Genomic DNA, 19,254 nt, shown 5'->3' on the forward strand with positions numbered 1-19,254 from the left:
GATGTGTATGTACCCTGTCCTTAGATGAGTTAATTTCATCCAGCTGCCCAGAGTCAGATGAGAAGAAGCATATCAATTTCATCTCTGTGAGTCCAGTGCAGAGAGAGGTATAAGACATGTTTAGTTGAGCCCAACACAAAGGCTGGAAGCCTACACAGCTCCATCAAACATTTTTGGGTTTGTTTGTTTTTTCATCCTAAGTATCCAGTACAGTTTAACATTGTGGTTTGGCAAGGATAACACTTTGTTTTTCTGGGATGATATTTTGTTTAGGATTGTTGAGGATGTTTATTGTGTGTGTGTGTGTGTGTGTGTGTGTGTGTGTGTGTGTGTGTGTGTGTGAGAGAGAGAGAGAGAGAGAGGAGATATACTGACATCGGTGCTGAAGGCTATTATGTGTGTAACCATTTTCATGGTTTTCATTTTCAATGAAGCATTTTGCCTCAATCCTGCTCCTTCTTCAACTGGTTAGTATAAGCTACAAATATCAGTATAAACCTGTGTGTGAGAGTGTGTCCTTTTGTGCTTGTAGTTGTGAGGCTTGTATAGTGAGGACCATGTTTTAAACCAACAGTGCAAGGACATTTTTAGAAAGTGAGCATTTGGTCAGTCCTTACTCCTTCAGAGTTTTAGGGTTCAGGTTACAATAAGGTTAGGGCCTGTGTCTTCAACAGGGGGTCTGTGACCTCTAGGGGGTTGTCTGATTTACTGCAGGGGAGATGCCAAATTATTGTTTGGTAATCAAATTTAATTTTTGGTAACACTTTATATTAAGGTACTGTAATAAGTGCTAATTAGTGCTTAATAAGAGTTAATTAACAGTTAATGAGCACTTATAAGACGATATAAGATGCTTATTAACATTAATAAGTCTAGACTAAGTGATTATTACAGCATAACTGACTGAGTTATTATTGCTTATAGGAGCATTATGAGCACTTAATACAAACTTTATTAACAGTTTATAAACCTATACTAAATATTAATAAGATGTCTGTTTACACTGATTATAATTTATAAGAGTTATTTATGTAAGGGATAATGTATAATGAGCCAGTGAATACTGGGAAAATATAGAATAGAACCCCAATGCGCAGCTATCAGTTAAATAAATAATCTGAGACAGAATATTGATTAATTATACAATTTTTATTGATTTATAAATTAAATGGGGAGGTGAGGAAAAAAAAAAACGGCCGCAACGGCTGAATCTCCTTGTCAGGGCAGCGTCCCTAGCAACGCTGGGCTACATAGCAACGGTCATTACACAGTAATATCAGACCTCTGAATGCCGCGACTGACCAATCAGAATACAGCATTTAATAGAGCCGTGTAATAAAGAATAATAAACACATTTATTACTGGTTTATAAAACACTATAAGACCCTATAAGATGAAATTAATAAGGTGTTTATTAACATTAATGAGACTATAAGAATTGAATATAAATGCCATATTACGGTTAATAAATGCTTAATTATGCACTTATTAATAGTTAATAATGATCCTTTGCAGCTACCGGATCTAAAGTGGGAACAGTGTCGTATAAAGGTTAATAAACTATTAATATACAGTTATTAACAGCTCATAATGCATCTTTGCAGCTACTGGATCTAAAGTGGGAACAGTGTCTTGTTGACATTCATAAACTCTTTATTATGCACTCACTGAAGTTAATAATTATATTAATTATGCACCTATTGCAACATCCAGATATCAATCATTATTTCAACATTAAAGAATTCTGATGCGTTCTTTTCACTCTAGTATGTTATTATTTTCTTTAGCAAAGGATCATGGGAATCTCATTTCCTCAAAATGGCATACTAAGACAAACATGAGTTATTTGAACTTAAACATTAGAGTAGATTGATTCAGAGTTAGCTGCTTTATTTACTCGTGATGAGACTTCAGCCTACCAATGGTGGTGAAAACACAACATAAGGACATATTTCCTTTTCATATTGATTTTTAATGCAACCACTATTGTCAAAAACAGGAAAAAAAGATTGGAAACCCAAATAGTTGAGTTGAAAATGACAGATCTGAGTTCATTTTGGCTTTTTCAAAAGTTTTGTTACTTAGATTGACTGTTTGGGAATTCAGTGTTCCACAAAGCTCCCTGTAACCCATCAGTTTTCTGAAAGTGAGTGACAAAAGTCTCAACATCAGCCAGGCCAAAGGTGGCCAGGTCAGTGATGTCTTCAGGCCAGTTGCTTAAGTCAAACATGGTGGCAGCGGCCTTCAAGACACCATCATCAAGGTTGCCAAGCCGCGTGGTGAGGTTGTCACAGAAGCCACTGATTAGTTTATCTTTCACTTTGTGGAAGTCATCATCATCCACTTGTTTCCTGCAGAGAAAGTGTTTCTGGGAAAAGGTCCCACTTCATGCAGGAACTGCTTCAGATGCTGACCTGGGACTGTCTGAAATACAGAAGAAAAAACCTTTCACTGTCACGATTGCTAAACATACATCGTAGCATATAAATTCCTCTCTAGGGAGTTTATTTTGTTTACCTGCATGGCTACAAGAGCCAGGGTTGTCTTCTGCAGTCCATCTGACACCATTTGCAATGTCAGCCCATCCTTCTGAAAGATAAGGCTCAGAATTAAACTCATAAACACATTTAATCTAACTTCCCTTGTTTTTGATCCACAGCCTAGTACTGAATTACTCTCACAATGGTTTCACAAGAGTGATAATAAAACACTTACACACTGGGCCTGATACAAACTTCAATTACCAAAATGTATGAAATGCTCCTTTTACCTTACTGACGGAGAGGAATGAAGTCAGGCTATAGCGTTAGCAAATCTGCAGGTGTTAGTACAGTGGTGGAGAAAAGTTTTTGGACACCCCATGCATTTGTGAAATATTGCATTAAGAATCACTCTTAGGTCTTCAAGTGCAATTTCTTTTAGTAGAGTCACAGCCAAAATACTAAATAAATCCTAAAAAAGCCATTAAAAACTTCAAATTGATTGGTTCCATAAAAATACATAAGAAATTTTGAGTATTGGGTCATTTTGGTACCAGTGATGAAGGTCGTTCTTTTTATTAAAAGACACAAATTTTGTTGCCAGGCTTCGTGTCTACATAAAGCCAGCACATTTGAAAGTTCTTCAGACACAAAAATGGCTAAAACAAGGAACCTAACGCAGGAAACACACCTGAAGATAAAGATTCTCAGCCAGGAAGGGTACAGCTGCCGCCAGATAGCCAGGAAGTGCAGATGCAGTCCTTCAGCAGTTGGATACACTCTGCAGAAATACAGACGAACCAACAGCTTGGGAGACAAACCAAGATCTGGGCGTCCAAGGGTTTCTTCAGCAAGAAATGACCGCATCCTGACCCGCATGTGCAGGCAAAACCGCCGAATGACATCACAGGAGCTTCAGCAGCAGTGGTCAAACCAAACTGGTGTCCAGTGTTCCACCCGCACTGTGCGTGGCCGACTTTTAGATCATGGCTTAAGGTCCTACAAGGCTATCAAGAAGCCCCTGATCAATGAGAGACAGAGGTTAGCCCGGCGTCGTTGGGCCCGGGCACACAAGAACTGGACAGCCAGGAATTGGAAGAAGATTTCGTGGTCAGATGAGTCCAGTTTCCAGCTTTATCTTCCTCCTACTAATGTGAGGGTACGCAGAAGGCCAGGCGAAGCATTATCTCCAGCATGTACAGTACCTACTGTCAAGCATGGTGGAGGCAGTATCATGGTTTGGGGATGCATGAGTGCTGCTGGTGTTGGTCATCTCACTGTCTGTGATGGCACATTGAACTCTACCAAGTATTGTACCATTCTCAAACCCACATGCTCCCTTCTGCGCGTGCACTGTTCCGTCGAGGTAAAAACTGGATGTTTCAACAAGATAATGCCCCTTGCCACACATCCAAGGCCAGTAGAACTTGGCTGCAGGAGCACAGTATCCAGGTCTTAGAGTGGCCAGCTCAATCCCCGGACATCAGCTTGAAAATCTGTGGTGGATTATCAAAAGGTCTGTTTCAAAGCATAACCCAAAGAATTTAGAAGAATTAAAAGCAGTAATTCAAGAAGAATGGGACAAGATTACCCCTCAACAGTGTGAAAGGCTCGTGGGGAACATGCCAGCCAGGATTAGAGCTCTACTACGTGCCAGTGGCAGGACTACTAAATATTAATTTGATGATGTGATGGTTTATTTATTTTTTGTTCAGTTTTGAACACATTCTCTGTTATTTATTGACTTTGATACCGACAATGTTGAGAACTGACATATTGAAACTGTCAAGAATTTAGTTTTGTTAGTTTTTCTTGTAAACAATAAACAAAAAAATATAATTTGTATTTGTTTGTATCTGTCTAATGCAGCCACACCTTTTGAAACACAAAAGATTTTTCCACAAATATTTCATGATAATATTTGAGATTGTGTAAAATTTTAAGGGTGTCCGAAAACTTTTTTCCACCACTGTATGAACATGACGCAGCCTATATCCATTAGCCTGCTCAACATAACACACAGCTCATCGATGCTCCTAACACATTCACTCTGCTCATCCTGCTTCACACAATTTACTGTCACTATAAACTGACACTTTAACTCACACAGAACGTCATTAGCAACGCACTTAGCTAATAAAGCTATTTCTACCCTCCACGAGCTGCGACACACACACACACACACACACACACACACACACACACACACACACTCTCTCTTAATCACAGTCAAAGTCAATGTCTCTGAGTGTCACAGTTATACAATAAGATTCTGCTAAAACATACTACTGTTAATCTGGGTGTTCATTATACTCAGCTTACCTGTAGGAAATTTAGAAACATGACTGGCTGCTAGTTCAAGCATGAGTTGCTAGCCTAATTATTACTGACTGACTGAACCGAGTTCACCTCTTCTGATTAACTGTAATCATAAAAATCAAAATTTAGAACACAAAGTCACATTTTATAACTTTGTAAGGCCATCATATACATGATTAGCTGAGTTGCTAGCCTACTTTAACAAACTAACTTACCACAAGGGCAGAAACAGATGAAACATCGTCTTCAGAGTCCCGACGCCAAGTGTCGCATCTTACTCCAACTGGAGTGGCACTGGAGGAGCTTGCATCAGTTGTTTCAACCATCTCAGCATTGCTAGGTTCTGTGCTCTGATGTGGAGTGGCGAGCATAGCTGGCGAGTGGCACCCAGCGTGACCTTCATGCAGTGAGTTGAGTTCCGTGCGTGTGCATGTGCGCGCGTGTGGAGCCAGATCAGGTGCAGCAAAAGCCACTGTATTTTTGCTGTTCATAAGTTTTTATTGAAATTATTCAAGCGACAAAAGCAACGTTCAGATACTCATACGTAATGACGTTGTAAATAACCATTTCGATATTGCTTTGACTTTTTTTTTTCTTTTTGCTGTCCCAGAATTGTCCCAGACACATCATCTTTGTGTCCCAGTAGCAATTTTTATAGTCCCCGGGACATCGGGACACCGTTCGAGCCCTGAGAGTATATTAATAATTTATCAACCTTTATGTGACACTGTTTGATAGGGTCTTATAGTGTCTTATAAACCAGTAATAAATGTGGTTATTGTTCTATAATTAACCCTTATAAATCATAATTAATGTAAATAGACATCTTATTAATTAATATTTAGGATAGCTTTATAAACTGTTATCAAGTTTCTATTAAGTGCTTATAATGCTCCTATATGCAATAATAACTGTGTTAATTGTGCTATAATTAACACTTATATAGTTTTATTAATGGTAATAAACATCTTATAAGTGCTAATTAATAGTTAATTGGTGCTTATTAAGCATTAATTAACGCTTATTACAATACCTTAATATAAAGTGTGTTTTTCAGTGTTTTTCTGAAAAACAGAATACTTCTGAAAATACATATTAACTGTAATCAAACACATAATTAGCAAAGATAAATTGGCCAATATGTGATAAGAAAACAACAAAACAAAAACATAATTTCAAATCGTGTGAGCTAGCTAATGCTAAATCACTGTGCAGCACCTGTCCATAACAGCAAGACCAACTAGATAGGCTGGATATTCTTGTGCACCACTGTAGATTGTTTTGTAACTTTCCGAGCAAGAGACTCTGAAATACTATCCACCTCAGAAACACACATGATTTATAAGGTCATTTATGAAGTCACCATGAAAACCTCTCAGTCCATCTGTATACCTCTACTCTCTCTTCTTCTCTCAGACCTACCCAGGTCGTCCATCAACATGACACAGCTATCTAACACACTGATATTCACATTTAGCCAGTGTGCATGGCTGTGTGTTGGATAAGCCTAGTAAATAAGCTTAAGGTGTAAATGGAGAATTCAGTGTGTTGAGTGTTGAGAGGAAGGTGTGGAGGAGAGGAAAGGAAAGAAACAGAGCAGTGTGTTTGTGTTACCCTTTCTTTGGGGCCACTGTTGAGAGCAAGTAGGTGCTAACACTATAAATATGACCTCTGTGAAGAGGTTCATTCCTGTGATCAAAAATGATGGTTTGTTGGTTGGTCTTTGAATGGACAGAGGAAAAAAGATGCCATTACACGGTTAGCATTATTTCTTTTTTAAGCACTGAACATGGTTCCAGTGAGCAGTCCAGTCAGCTACAAATCTGAAAATGACATCTGAGGGCACTTTTACTGTAGTGCTTTCAGTACTGTTTTTTGATACAGAAGTAATGTCACTGTGAAGTTCCACAAAGGTTTCTGAAGGTTCTTAAGGTGAGGAGGGAGCCTAGGGCACTGAGGTCACACAGTCTCTCTCCACAAAGGCTGCTCTCTCTGAGACACTGTGTGTGTGTGTGTGTGTGTGTGTGTGTGTGTGTGTGTGTGTGTGTGTGTGTGTGTGTGTGAGTGTGAGGAAACATGGTTTTCTGGGTACCTTGAGTCAGATTTATGTTAGTGTGTAAGCAAATGTGAATAAATTCACCTTGGAGATCAGACGCAACACCATTTCCTCTGCCTGAGCCAAATGCTGAGTCACCTTAATTGAGATGGCAGCTGCTACAGGCTTTTATTTATTTATTTATTTATTTATTTATTTATTTTGCTAATTTATTCTGAGATGCTGAGCTAATCAGTTCTGGGTTAAACCAGAGCCAGGCACCGTGGCTGAACAGTCAAAGTAGCTAGGTCACTTTTATCATGCTGCTCTCCAACTGAATGATTCAGCATGACAGTGACGCAACCTTGGAGACATCTTTAAACTCTCTATTATAAAAATATGTGTTATTCTAACTTTTCAGGTGCTAGTGATTTTTATTTTGATTCTATCTGATTCTAAAGCTCGACCTTTATAATTCATGTGTTCTCATCTTTACCCAGGTATTTGGTCCACCATTAATGAAGGTCCTTTCCAAATAGACACTTTGTATTGTAAGATCGAGCTATGTTAAGAGTTGCCATTCATTGCCAGTGTTGCTTTTCATCAACTCGTGGATTTCCTACTGAAACATGGTGTACGCTTAAATCCAGAAAACGTTGTACGCACAAAAACATCCAGATGTATGAATCTGTGCGTACGCATGAATCCAAGCACATATCCTTTGTACATCCCAATCATTGTGGAATTGAGCGCACATGTTGGAGTACCTGACCCCTCCCTGTCCAAGCCCCTATTTAAATATGCAGATCATATTTAAATGAACCATGCACCTGAGATTCCCCTCTCTGCACGAGCAGAAAACTAAAACACAAGAATGACTTGAAAAAGAAAAACTTCACAGAATCACATTCAAATTTAATAGCAGTGTGTGTGCAGTCGATAGCTCCGATTACTTTAGGAAAACCAGCTCTCGCTGCAAATTGCGCTTTAATGTTGGCCTGTTCAGCTGCATATGGGAATTTGATATACCTGGCTGACATGCGGATGATTCCGTCCCACTCAGCTGGCATGGCTTGGCTCAGGGTCGACTGGCACAGTCCCGTTCAGTCGGTCAGCTCCCTCTGGAATGCTCGTGTTGCTAGGAACCCCAGTGTGGTCAGCACCTGTATGGATACAGGCAGCGCATGGCTCCTCGCCGTGTCGCGCTCCAAGGCCGGCCGCAGCTCTGCGCACAGGAGGATTGCCCTCGGGAACCTAAAGCAGCTGATGAGCCAGTTGTCATCATGTGCCAGTAAATCCTCTCTGTCTGTGAACACACGCTCTCTTCGTATTGCACCATTTACAATGTCTTCAACGGTATTTTCGGCACCACTTTGCGCATGCTTTTATATCCACTCATCTAATTGCAGACACATGGGTGTGTTAATTGTTCCTCAGTGTTAATTGTTCATGTGTCTCTGATGTGCACATCACTCTGAGGACTCATTGTAAACATTTATTTATTATAACAGTTTCCCAGCATCACCTCTAAGTGTCGTACGCCAGCCATGAAGTTGGCGTGAGGCACCACACATTTCCACGGTCATTTCACTCTTGATACATCTGAGCTTTGCCGTGGAAATGGACGTACGCCACGTTTTTGTGCGTACACACCCTTTGCACATGAGGCCCCAGATGACCAGTGATGAATGTCACATAATGTATGGGACAATGTCACATAAGATACGTCCCGCTCTGTTCTGTTAGTTACAAAGGTACTTATTTTCAGCCAAACTGTGATATTTTTGCTAAGTCTGACCAAGGAATTTTGTTTTCAACTGTGACCATTTCACAATTTTAAGAATGTATTTAAAACTGTGACTGTTAACTGTCATATACAAGGTATTCTATCATCCACCAGTAGGGGGCGCTAATTTAGGAAACGCTCTCATAGGTTGTATTACAGGGCTGTAAGTACTGTACTGTAAGTGGGCCATTACTCACTGGTATGTAGAACTGGCCCACTTCTACATTTTACTATTCAGTGTACCGTGACTTTTTATTGCACACCAGCACTTCTCACGGGCTGCCGGTACTCTTTTCATGCCCCCTTCATATCAGGTTCTCTGGGTGATTCAAAATGGCCATAAATAAACTGCTTTATCCAGGGGGCACTGGGGGCATGAGATAGGCTATCCAGTGGACACTATGTGACACTCACCTGTTAATCTAAAACATACCTGCCTGCTTTTCTTTGTCTGCGATTAGTCTAAGTAAGGTTACACTATAGTAATTTAGGGCTGGCTTCAAAAGGGCACATAAAGAGAACAAGAAAAGAGTCAGAAGATGACACACCAGAGTCAAATTATTTGGTGCTTTAAACTGTGGCTGTGCACTTCATATTGTGGGATGTGGAAACACTCATTTCATTAGATGTCCATGAAATCCTCATTCAAACCTAACACTATTCCTCACAGTTAAAAAGATTATTTCACTTCAGATTCACATGATAGTGAATGATGTAATTAATCTGAATAGAATGCAATAGATAAATAAAAAAAAACAAGCTTTTTTTTTTCAAATTTCATATCAGTTGATATTGTTTGAAGGAAACAGATGGTTAATTGTGGTTTCATCTAAGGTAAAATCTATGGTAGATTTTGAACAAACAAGATTAAAATAATGTCAATAAATAAAACACTAAATAAACAAAGAAATCTTAATTCTGGTCAGGAGCATGTCAAACCCTTTGTGCAGACAACATTTTGTAAGTGTTTTAGCTGACAATGTAATTGAAAAAAAGATACAGATAAAACACAAGTCTCAACTATGGTCAATATTTTCAGTTCACATTACACAGTATTTAATTTCTTTCATTTCTCAACCAAAACAATAACGAAAGACAGACTTGCCTGATGTCGTCAAGTAACGTGGGATTTTTCCTTGCCAGTGCAAATCTATCTGTCCTGACTCAGGTAGAAATCATGTTCATGGACAAGGAAATATATCAAAGTTTTAGTGATGTTGCATTAATCACATTTGTCTGCATTATATCATATCAATTAAATGAAATAGTCACATTACTTTATGAGTCAACTACCCACTCAGTACTGTAGCTAAAGTTATATGGCAGATTCAAATTGTGGGGTAGCTCAGTGCTGTTATCCTTGGTCAAAACAATCACATTTAAAATAACTTTATGAGTGTGCTTAACACTGGTATAATGTTTTAGTGCCGTTCACATTAACTCGGTGACCACATAGCATTAGTGTACGGTAAGATGGCTTTTCTAGTTTTCTACCTCTGTTTGATTATGAATGGAAACTAGCGTTTAAAGTACGTTAGTGCTGTCAGCACCCCCTCCTCTGGTGTATGCCTGGTTTAAAGACAACCCATATTCCAAAAAAAAAGTTTGGACGTTGTGTAAAACCTAAATAAAAATGGAATGCAATAATATGAATGATGAATGATAAATCCCTTTTGACTTTATTCGATTGAAGTCCAAAGACAAGATATAACTCATTACCTTTATTGTTTTTTGTAAATAAACACTCATTCTGAAACTGATGTTTGCAACACATTCCAAAAAAGTTGGGACAGGGGCATGTTTACCACTGTAACACAATCACCTTTAAACAGTGATGTAACACATCGTCTCAACTTTTTTGGAATCAAGGTTGTATATCAAACATCTATTGAACATTTTCTATACTTCTATCAAGACAAATTATATTGAGGTAATTATCGTCATTTTATTGCCCAGCCCTATGTTCATACAGGCTACCTTTATTTGTTACATAGGGTGCATACAGACTACGATCCTGTCCATTCATCCACGATATAATTGTCAGTGAAACTTTCTCATAGTAGGAATGGCGGTATCACTAAAGAACCCAACACATAAATCAGCCAATACAACACATAAATCAGCCTTCATTAGTTGAAGGTCAGAGACTTTCAGCATACAGTTTATCAGCTATTTCTGCTTTTCATATTTGAAATTCCTTTTGGACAGAAAAGCTTGAAGTCTAAAGCACAGCAGTGAGCAAGAATCGGAAATAGTTTAAATGAGGTTGAAATACTCGAGTGCCTCAGCTTTCAGTTTTCTCCGCCCAACTCTCTGTGGAAATGAGAGGGAACAAATCAGAGAAGGTCAGTGAGGGATGAAAAAGGAGAGACAACTGCTCTCCACTCCACAGGATTATTGCTGTCATGAGACTACCTTTAACACTTCTATGTGTATCTTCAGTGTTCATGCAAGCACAACCCACTCAACCCACTGAAATAACTTGACTGCTTAATATTTACCATCACTGCCCAGCAGGTGGCGTACCATGTAATGGTTTCCAGTGTTATCTCTGTCTTGAGATCATTTGTCTCATATTTGCAAGCTATCCTATGCAGCATGTATGAAGTAGAATGGTGTAAATACATACAGTAGGTTATTATCTGAAATGTACCAAAGTACACAACTAAGACCCAAAGGCAGCTAAACATTATATATTTCAGATTATAAAATAAATAATGAGGTATTAACCACTGAAGGTGGTTTGATTGAATTTATCTTTCTTGTTTTGTTGGCATTTGTCTCCTACAACTGAGAGAGAAGTTTGCTTCTTTGCTATTTTTACAGGCCTAAAGGAAATTCAAAAAGTTATACCTCTATATAGGTTTGAAAGTCTGCAAAACTCAGGGTGTTGTATGTTTTGTTGGCTGCTCATGTCTGTTAGCATCCAAGAAAATGCATGATTGTGTTAACAGAATAACTCCATTGTTAATGTTGTCATGGTTATGAGAATAACGACTTGGTTAAGGTTAGGGAGTAATTGTGGTCATGATTAAAATAAACTAACGTTGACTGTTGAAAGGAAATGGGAAATGAACAATGATCTCATGTGAAGTCACCCTTTTAGTTGGCCCATCCATCCATTCTTCCTGACCACTATAGCAACGCCACATCTCTTGACAGACAAGAGTCATCATTTAGGCAGCCGCTTAATGCTCTAGTCAGCTGATCATCAGAGGTGTGGACTCAAATCACGTGACTTGGACTTGATGACTTTAGGCTCCACTTGGCAAAATAAAGACAGGCTTGCAACTCAAGTTGGACTTTAAACCAGTGACTCGTGACTTCGCTTGGACTTGAGCCTTTTGACTTGAAAATACTTGATACCTTCCCCCAAACATTAAACAGTATTTTATTTATAAATTGTCCCACAAATGAATTAATTTCCCTTCATTTCCTAAATGTCAATTGTCAAATAATTCTCCAGATCTATTTTGTTTGAACCAATCCCACAGCATCCAGTCAAGTTGCAGGAGAGAAGCATAAAAAAAACTGACACAACATTACTGAGTTCAAGTTGGAAATTATAATACCAAAGGTCATTTTGTTCATGTACAAAAACTACGGGTGGGGACTTCCAACAAACTTGTTTTTACAAATCAATGCAGATTTAAAAAAAAAAAAAAAAAAAAAGAAGCAACATTTATGATTTTTGTAAATTTTAGTAAAGTTTAGGACTTGGGACTTGACTCAGGACTTGCCTGTCTTGACTTGGGACTTGAGTGCAAAGACTTGGTCCCACCTCTGGTGACCATAAACATAGGTTCTGTGTAGTCATTTGAACAAACAGCACATGTTTACATCTTTCCTGGAGGACCAGAGTTGAGTGACTGTGGGTCATATGGGCCTCTTTTCTTCCAAATGTAATCATTCCACCTTGTTTCCCACTGAACTTTTTACAGGAGTGTTAAATACTCAGATCAGATGATCCGTTTATGCTGCACAGTAAGAAATCACATTTAATAACTCTGGTTTTGTCTCCAGAGGGACAGATACAGACATTTGAATGCACGATGAGCCATGTGGAACAACGTAGAGCTCCTTAAGAACAAGTTACTTGGACAGGGATTTGTAATGTGGAAGCTAACTGCTTCAGTGCCTCGTCTCCCCTGATATCACCTGTGGCAAGTCCCCCACAGGATCCTCCAGGCCAAACCATAACAGCTTGCTCTCAGTTTCTGCTACTGCATAGCCAGGATCTCTCATACCAGGGATCTGAATACCTTTGTGGCTCTCTAATGTAAAGTAATGCAAGGTTTAAATGTCTTATTTGACTGGCTCGGAGCAATGGGAGATGCTGCTGGCTAAATGATGTGTTAGGTTGGTTTGTGCTGCAGCCTACAGTCAGCCCCCAGGCTACTGGAGCTACTTATCAGCTGTGATCCCAGTCACATCATTGCAGCTGAGGAGGCTCTTACAGCACGTGCACATGAAAGCTAACAGGTGTTTGCCAGTGTGAATACAAGGAGTCAGACTGGAAGAAAACAAACTATGTCATATTCAGTCTGACCTCTGTTTGCTTTTTGTTGGTGGACTCTGAGGGAAGGGGCAGAGTCACATTTCACCTTCAGAAAAAGGTCAGCTGTTTTTTGGCTTAGTCATCCATTGTAACTGAGTGAACCTTTCCTCCCTTGCCTTCTTATCTGAGACCAGTTCATTGTATTGAAAGGCCTTCTGGGAATGTGGTGGGCTTTGCTCCATTCAGTCTGGTGTTCACCTGACCTTCCTCACACCACATTTCTTTAGCACATGAGCCGCTCTAATTCTCTGCACATTAGCAAGACTCATGGGTGGAACAAAAATGTTTTGCCCTCTACCTACTCTGTGATTTTTTTTTTAATCAGGTCATTTGCTGCTTGATTAAATGGTGGCTTCTCACTCCATATTTTGGAAAGTTAATCTATCCCACTAATAGCAGTTCTTGCTGATTGTCTGGAGTCCCAGAGTGAGCACTGAGATGACTCAGTCTGAAGAAGGTGGATCTTCCGAATGACATCACAGTTTAAATCTGTTGTCACTGATGTGACAATTCTTCACATTTATACATGTTTGTAAGAGAGGCTACTTCCCTGCCTTTATTTATTTCACAAATGAAAGCTGAACTACAGCTTTCTAGATTTTGTAGTGCTTGCATTGTTTCTAGTGTGTATTATAATACTGATATCCAGCATCCAGAAAGCATTCTTGACTGTGATTAGGGGTATGATGATAATGGGTATGCAGCAGAGCCGAGTATCATCAGCTGCACCAAAATGCCCATAATCAAAGCAAATAATGTCTTCTCAGGTGCCCTGCCTGTGATAGTTACTAATGCATTATCGTTGGCTGCCACGTGGTGGATAAAAGGATAAGGACAAATGAAACAAAATGCTAGTTGTGCATCACTCTCTGGAAATCTCTGGGGTTGAAGTTAAGGCAATTAAGATAATCTGTGAAATTACAAAACTTTTCAATATTGTTTTTATCACATTTGACTATCAAGCCTCCCTCACTGTGGTACTGCTGTTTAGTTTCTGGCTAAATTCTTTCTTTTTTATTCCTCCACACCAGCAATAGCTGTGGCCAAAGGCATTATATTTTCGGGTTGTCCATTTGCCCGTACAGTATGTACTGTCTGTATGTACTTTGAACTCAGTATCTCAAGGACGCCTTGAGGGAATTTTTTCAAGTTTGGTACAAATGTCCCCTTGGACTCAAGGATGATATAAATAGATTTTGGTAATCATAGGTCAAAGGTCAAGGTGGTTATGACCCCATGTGTCCCATTCTCGTGAACACAACATCTCAGTTGAGGGAATTTTTTCAAGTTTGTCACGGACATCCACTTGGACTTAGGGATGAACTGATAAAAATTTGGTGGACAAAGGTCAGAGGTCACTTTGACCTTGTGCAAATACAAGGTTTGCAACTAGCTTTCCAGCAACAAGGAGAACCAAATTGAGTTAGCACCCCAACGTCTAACTCTGCAACGACCCAGAACGACGGGCCTCCTCGGATTTGCACCTTTGGAACAACGGTACGACAAAGACTGAACCTGGAACCACAGCTCTTTCCAGCTTTCCTCGGCCGGCTAACAAAAGCAGTGTCCCTCAAACAAACCCTTGCCTCCATCCATTCAAGGATTGGTGACGAAACAACTGGGCATAGCATTATCACAGCTGTACAGGCTAAGCAAGACTGTTTAACTTGTTGATTGTGATTTAATGCTGTTTACTGTCATTGTTGTGATTGTTTGCAGTTAGGTCATTGGTTAGTTGGCTTCGCCAAAGCTAAGTGTTTAGTTTGCTAATGCTTCTCACAGACAGAGTCTTGCACGCAACTAAACATCACCTGCACTAAACCAGACCCTTTGCAACATAAATCGATTCACATAGACTCATTTACAAATTTGCTTTCAACAGAGCTACACCCAAAGAGGCGGCTCAAAGTTCCCGCTTTTTCCTTTGTCTTTGTCCTGACCACACAGTTAAGCGAAACCTCCCCCGATCTGAAGCCCGCTTTGATTCGGCCATCTTGTAGTTCTCTCTCTCTCTCTCTCTCTCTCTCTCTCTCTCTCTATCTCTCACTTCTACGTAGTTAGTTAGAATTTGAATAGAATAGAATAGAAATAACTTTATTAATCCCAGAAGGGAAATTCAGCTGTCCAGCAGCTCATAATAAAATAGACATGAAATAAAATAGATTAAAATGAAGAAGAAAAAATACAAAAACAAAAAATAAACAAACAGACATTAAATTAAGATAAAATTATCCATTCCACAGTCCAGCCAGTTATGGCTAATGTGATGTTTGTAAGTGTGTGTGTGACTGGATTCAGGAGGTGTAAATTGTCTTATTGCCATGGGGACGAAGGATCTCCTGAAATGCTCTGTTCTGCAATGCAGTGAGATGAGCTGACTCCTTTGTCACTCCACAAGGCTGTGGAGACTGTCTGCTGTTGTCCATTATAGCTTTCAGTTTGTTCTATGTGCTCCTCTCCACCACAGTTCTTAGTGGGTCCAGTCTCCTGCCGAGCACTGAGCCAGCCTGACATAATGAGGCTCCTCTGTCAGGTAGTCTGTTATCCAGGAGGTCAGGAAGTGATCTATTCCCATCCCCTCCAACTGGTCTCTCAGTATGGGGGGCTGGGTTGTTTTAAACATACTTGAAAAATCAAGTAAAAGGATCCTCACACAACATCCCAGCTCCTCCAAGTAGGTGTAGGCCCAGTGCACCATGGAAAGAACCACATCTTCCACTCCAATGTGCTTCTGATAGGCAAACTGGAGGGGGTCCACCGCATCAGTGACCTCTGACTTCAGGAAACGGAGGACCAGGCACTCCAGGGGTTTCATAATGTGTGATGTTAAGGCCACCGGTCGGTAGTCATTTAACTCGGCTGCGTCCCACTTTGGGCACCAGTACAAGACAAGATGTTTTCCACTGCACTGGGCCTCTGCCTGTTTGAAGACTCCTGTTAAAGAACCACTGAAGGGGCTCCTAGCTTTCAGGAGCCTTGGACACCCTCCATCTGGGCCCGCAGCTTTCCCTGTACACAGTCTCCTGAGCTCTACCCTCATCTCGTCTGCTGTAAAGGACAGTGGTAGTTGGCCATCGGTGGTAGATGTTGTAGCTGTAGCTGCAGTAGTGGGTGAGGGGCTACTTCCAGGAGACAGTGGAGCAGGAGCAGCAGCAGCAGATGACACTGTGGAACGGTGAACACTGCCCCCTCCATCTAACCTGTTAAAGAACAGGTTGAAGTTGTTGGCTTTGTCCACGTCACCATCCATAACCTGGCTATTCTTCTTTTAAAAGTCTGGGATGTTCCTCATTCCCTTCCATACCTCTCTAATGTTGTTCTGCTGCAGCTTACTCTCCACCTTTCTTTTGTATTCCACCTTTGCCTGTCTCAGTCTCCCCTTCAGCTCATGCTGAACCTCCCTGAGCCTGTCCTTGTCCCCCTTCTTGAATGCCGGCTTTTTCTGGTTGAGGAGCTGCTTGATATTATTGCTGACCCAGGGTTTATTGTTGGGGAAGCAGTGTGCAGTCTTTACTGGAATCACAGTGTCCCTACAGAAGTTTATATAATCTGTTAGAATATCCATGCTACTGTCCATGTCCATGTTGCTGTCCTGTCACTCCAGTAGTACAGCCCAGTCTGTACATTCTAAACACTTCCACTTCCCGATTAAGCGGGTGGTAACGGGCAACGCTAATACACAGGGTTTTTATGTAGGCTGGAGAGAGACCAGGGGCCTCATTTATAAAAGAGTGCTTAGGATTCATACTAAGAGTTGACGTGCGCCCAAAAGCTGAAAATGGCGTGCGCCAAAAAATAATCTGATTTATAAAACCGTGCGCACGCACACTTGCACGCAATGTTCTCTTTATAAATCACAGACCTCCTGGAGTTGTGCGCACCCAGATCCGCCTCATATTCCGCCCTCTACACGCCCTAGTTCAACCATAAATGGTCATGCAAATCACCTCAAGAATGCGATCTGCATATAAATAAGCCGGCATGCGAGTGTTCTCTCGTTGTGAGTCACGGCGACAGCTCTGCCGGTATCAGGTGATATAATAACTTTAGTTTTATAATAATTATTACTGATTATTAATAATTTCAGATAGCCAATTTGACACTTTAATTAGAGATCTATTATTATATAACAAATAGTATCCCCGCTTTTTATAATACCCAGAAGATGTGGAAGATGTGGCCAATATGGTTTGTCAGGTTTTTTTTAATATGACAGCATAGTCTCTGTCAAAACTACAGTAGCTGCAAAATGCTATGTCAGTAATAACAAAACAGCTCACTGCGGTTTAACGCTGATCATCTGACAGCCACCATGTGAGAAAACTGAGCTGCTCAAACTGCAAGACACTCAGTACGTTTACATGACATTAGAGAAAATCAATCTATTGTGTTAGTCCAACTACAGCCGGACTTTTCAAATACTTGTAAACACGTTAGTCCTACTGAAATTGTACTACCTCGAATTTCTCAAAGTCAGACTAACACACCCGGATAATACGGTTGTGAGTGGAATTATATGCATGTATACAGTTAATCGGCGCTCAGCGCATGCTCCACAGTGTCTGCCCTGGGCTTTGACCCAGAAGTCAAGTGGCATTAAATGAAGAAGAAGAAGAAGAAGAGGCTGGTATAACAACATGGGGAAATCTACATCCACAGTCATGCATTGTTGGACGGACGAAATGTACAATGCTGTAAAGTTGTCCACCATGGTACCAGTTTGCAGCTAGGAAAATGGTTCAGTACTAACAAGCTGAAAAGGGGTGTGTTTCCACCTACTGTAGCGAAGTCGGACATACTTCGATCAATAAATCGATTCCCCTCTTGTGCTTGTAGACTGGGACAAGGACAGTAGTCCAGTTTAATGGCCAAGTCAAGCTATAACCATAGCTTGACTTAACTGTGCATGTAAATGTACTGACTGTTATTAGTAAAAATCCACTGACTCATCCAAATCCAGATAGTTGACTGTCTAGCGCCCCTGCACTTCCAATCAGCATGTGGATGCTCAGTTTAAGGAGGGAATAAATTACCATAGGGAAAATGCCAAACTGCCTCTGAGGGTTCCTTTGGAATCGTTGCTTAATGCAATTCTGTTTTATTTATTTATTTACTTTTTTTTTTTTAGATCTAAATGAGTAATATACACACACTGACAGACAATAATGATGCATGTGTCATATTCTTTATAAAATGAGTGCAGTGGTAAGCACAGCATGAAAAATAAATCTGGATCCAGATCTAAAACCTCATCACAGGGCTTTAAATTCACATCCTCACTTACTGTTTAGAAATCTTTTAGATACCTTCACAGGTGTCTTAGAGAAATCCAACAGTATGGATGTTGCTGAGGTCAGTCCTGAATGCTGAGCCATGTATCTGATTTAGAAACAAGATCAGCCACTGTCGACTGGAGTAGGAGCCTCCCATCAGAACTGTCAGTAAACAGTTGCCTCATCATGTGTCTCTGCTGCTCTATAAGAGCTTAATGAGGCCTCCGAGGTACTGAGCACCATATACAATTAATGTGCTTACACAGTGGAGGGTGAGTGTGAAACAGCAGCAGTTTGGACTTCCCCTGTCTCTGGAGCCCTGAGTGCTACGGGGACTCCCAACAGTTTAAACAAATGTAATGACAATAATAGTAAGAATTGTAGTTTCCAAAATTTTGGCAGGTATTGTAAGACTGCACAAAGTGTCATCTAAAATTCTTTGTTAAACATTAACCATGAGTGGTAAGTCTATGTGTTTCTACAGAGCAGTGGCTCCACTCAGTTATTTTTAGTTGAGGATTGGAATCATCAGTTGGAGACCCCTGAGTCAACTGAGATTCTCAAAGTCTTGTGATTCAGTATGCAGTGTACTTCTGGAAACATTTTGGTCACAGATTTAGCTGCAGAGTAAGCACTCCTTACATTCACGCTGCCTTCTGGTACCAACAAATTCTCACTCTGACTTTGTCACATGTCGACATTTGGTCATGCGCTTTCTATGTCAAGATATGACGTGCAAAGTATCCTGGGTGTGTTGGTTTTTAATGCTCTGGGACACCTTGTCAATTTCAGCCTGTTACATG

General features: G+C 40.3%; 1 protein-coding gene across 9 annotated transcripts in view; it reads left to right on the top strand.

The window, feature by feature from the left end:
* Positions 1-19,254, top strand: part of LOC125889095 (RNA-binding protein Musashi homolog 2-like) — a 482,288-nt gene that overhangs the window by 136,508 nt on the left and 326,526 nt on the right. The gene's annotated exons all lie outside the window — the stretch shown is intronic.

The sequence above is a fragment of the Epinephelus fuscoguttatus genome, linkage group LG5, assembly GCF_011397635.1.
Source record: "Epinephelus fuscoguttatus linkage group LG5, E.fuscoguttatus.final_Chr_v1".
Lineage (NCBI taxonomy): Eukaryota > Metazoa > Chordata > Actinopteri > Perciformes > Serranidae > Epinephelus > Epinephelus fuscoguttatus.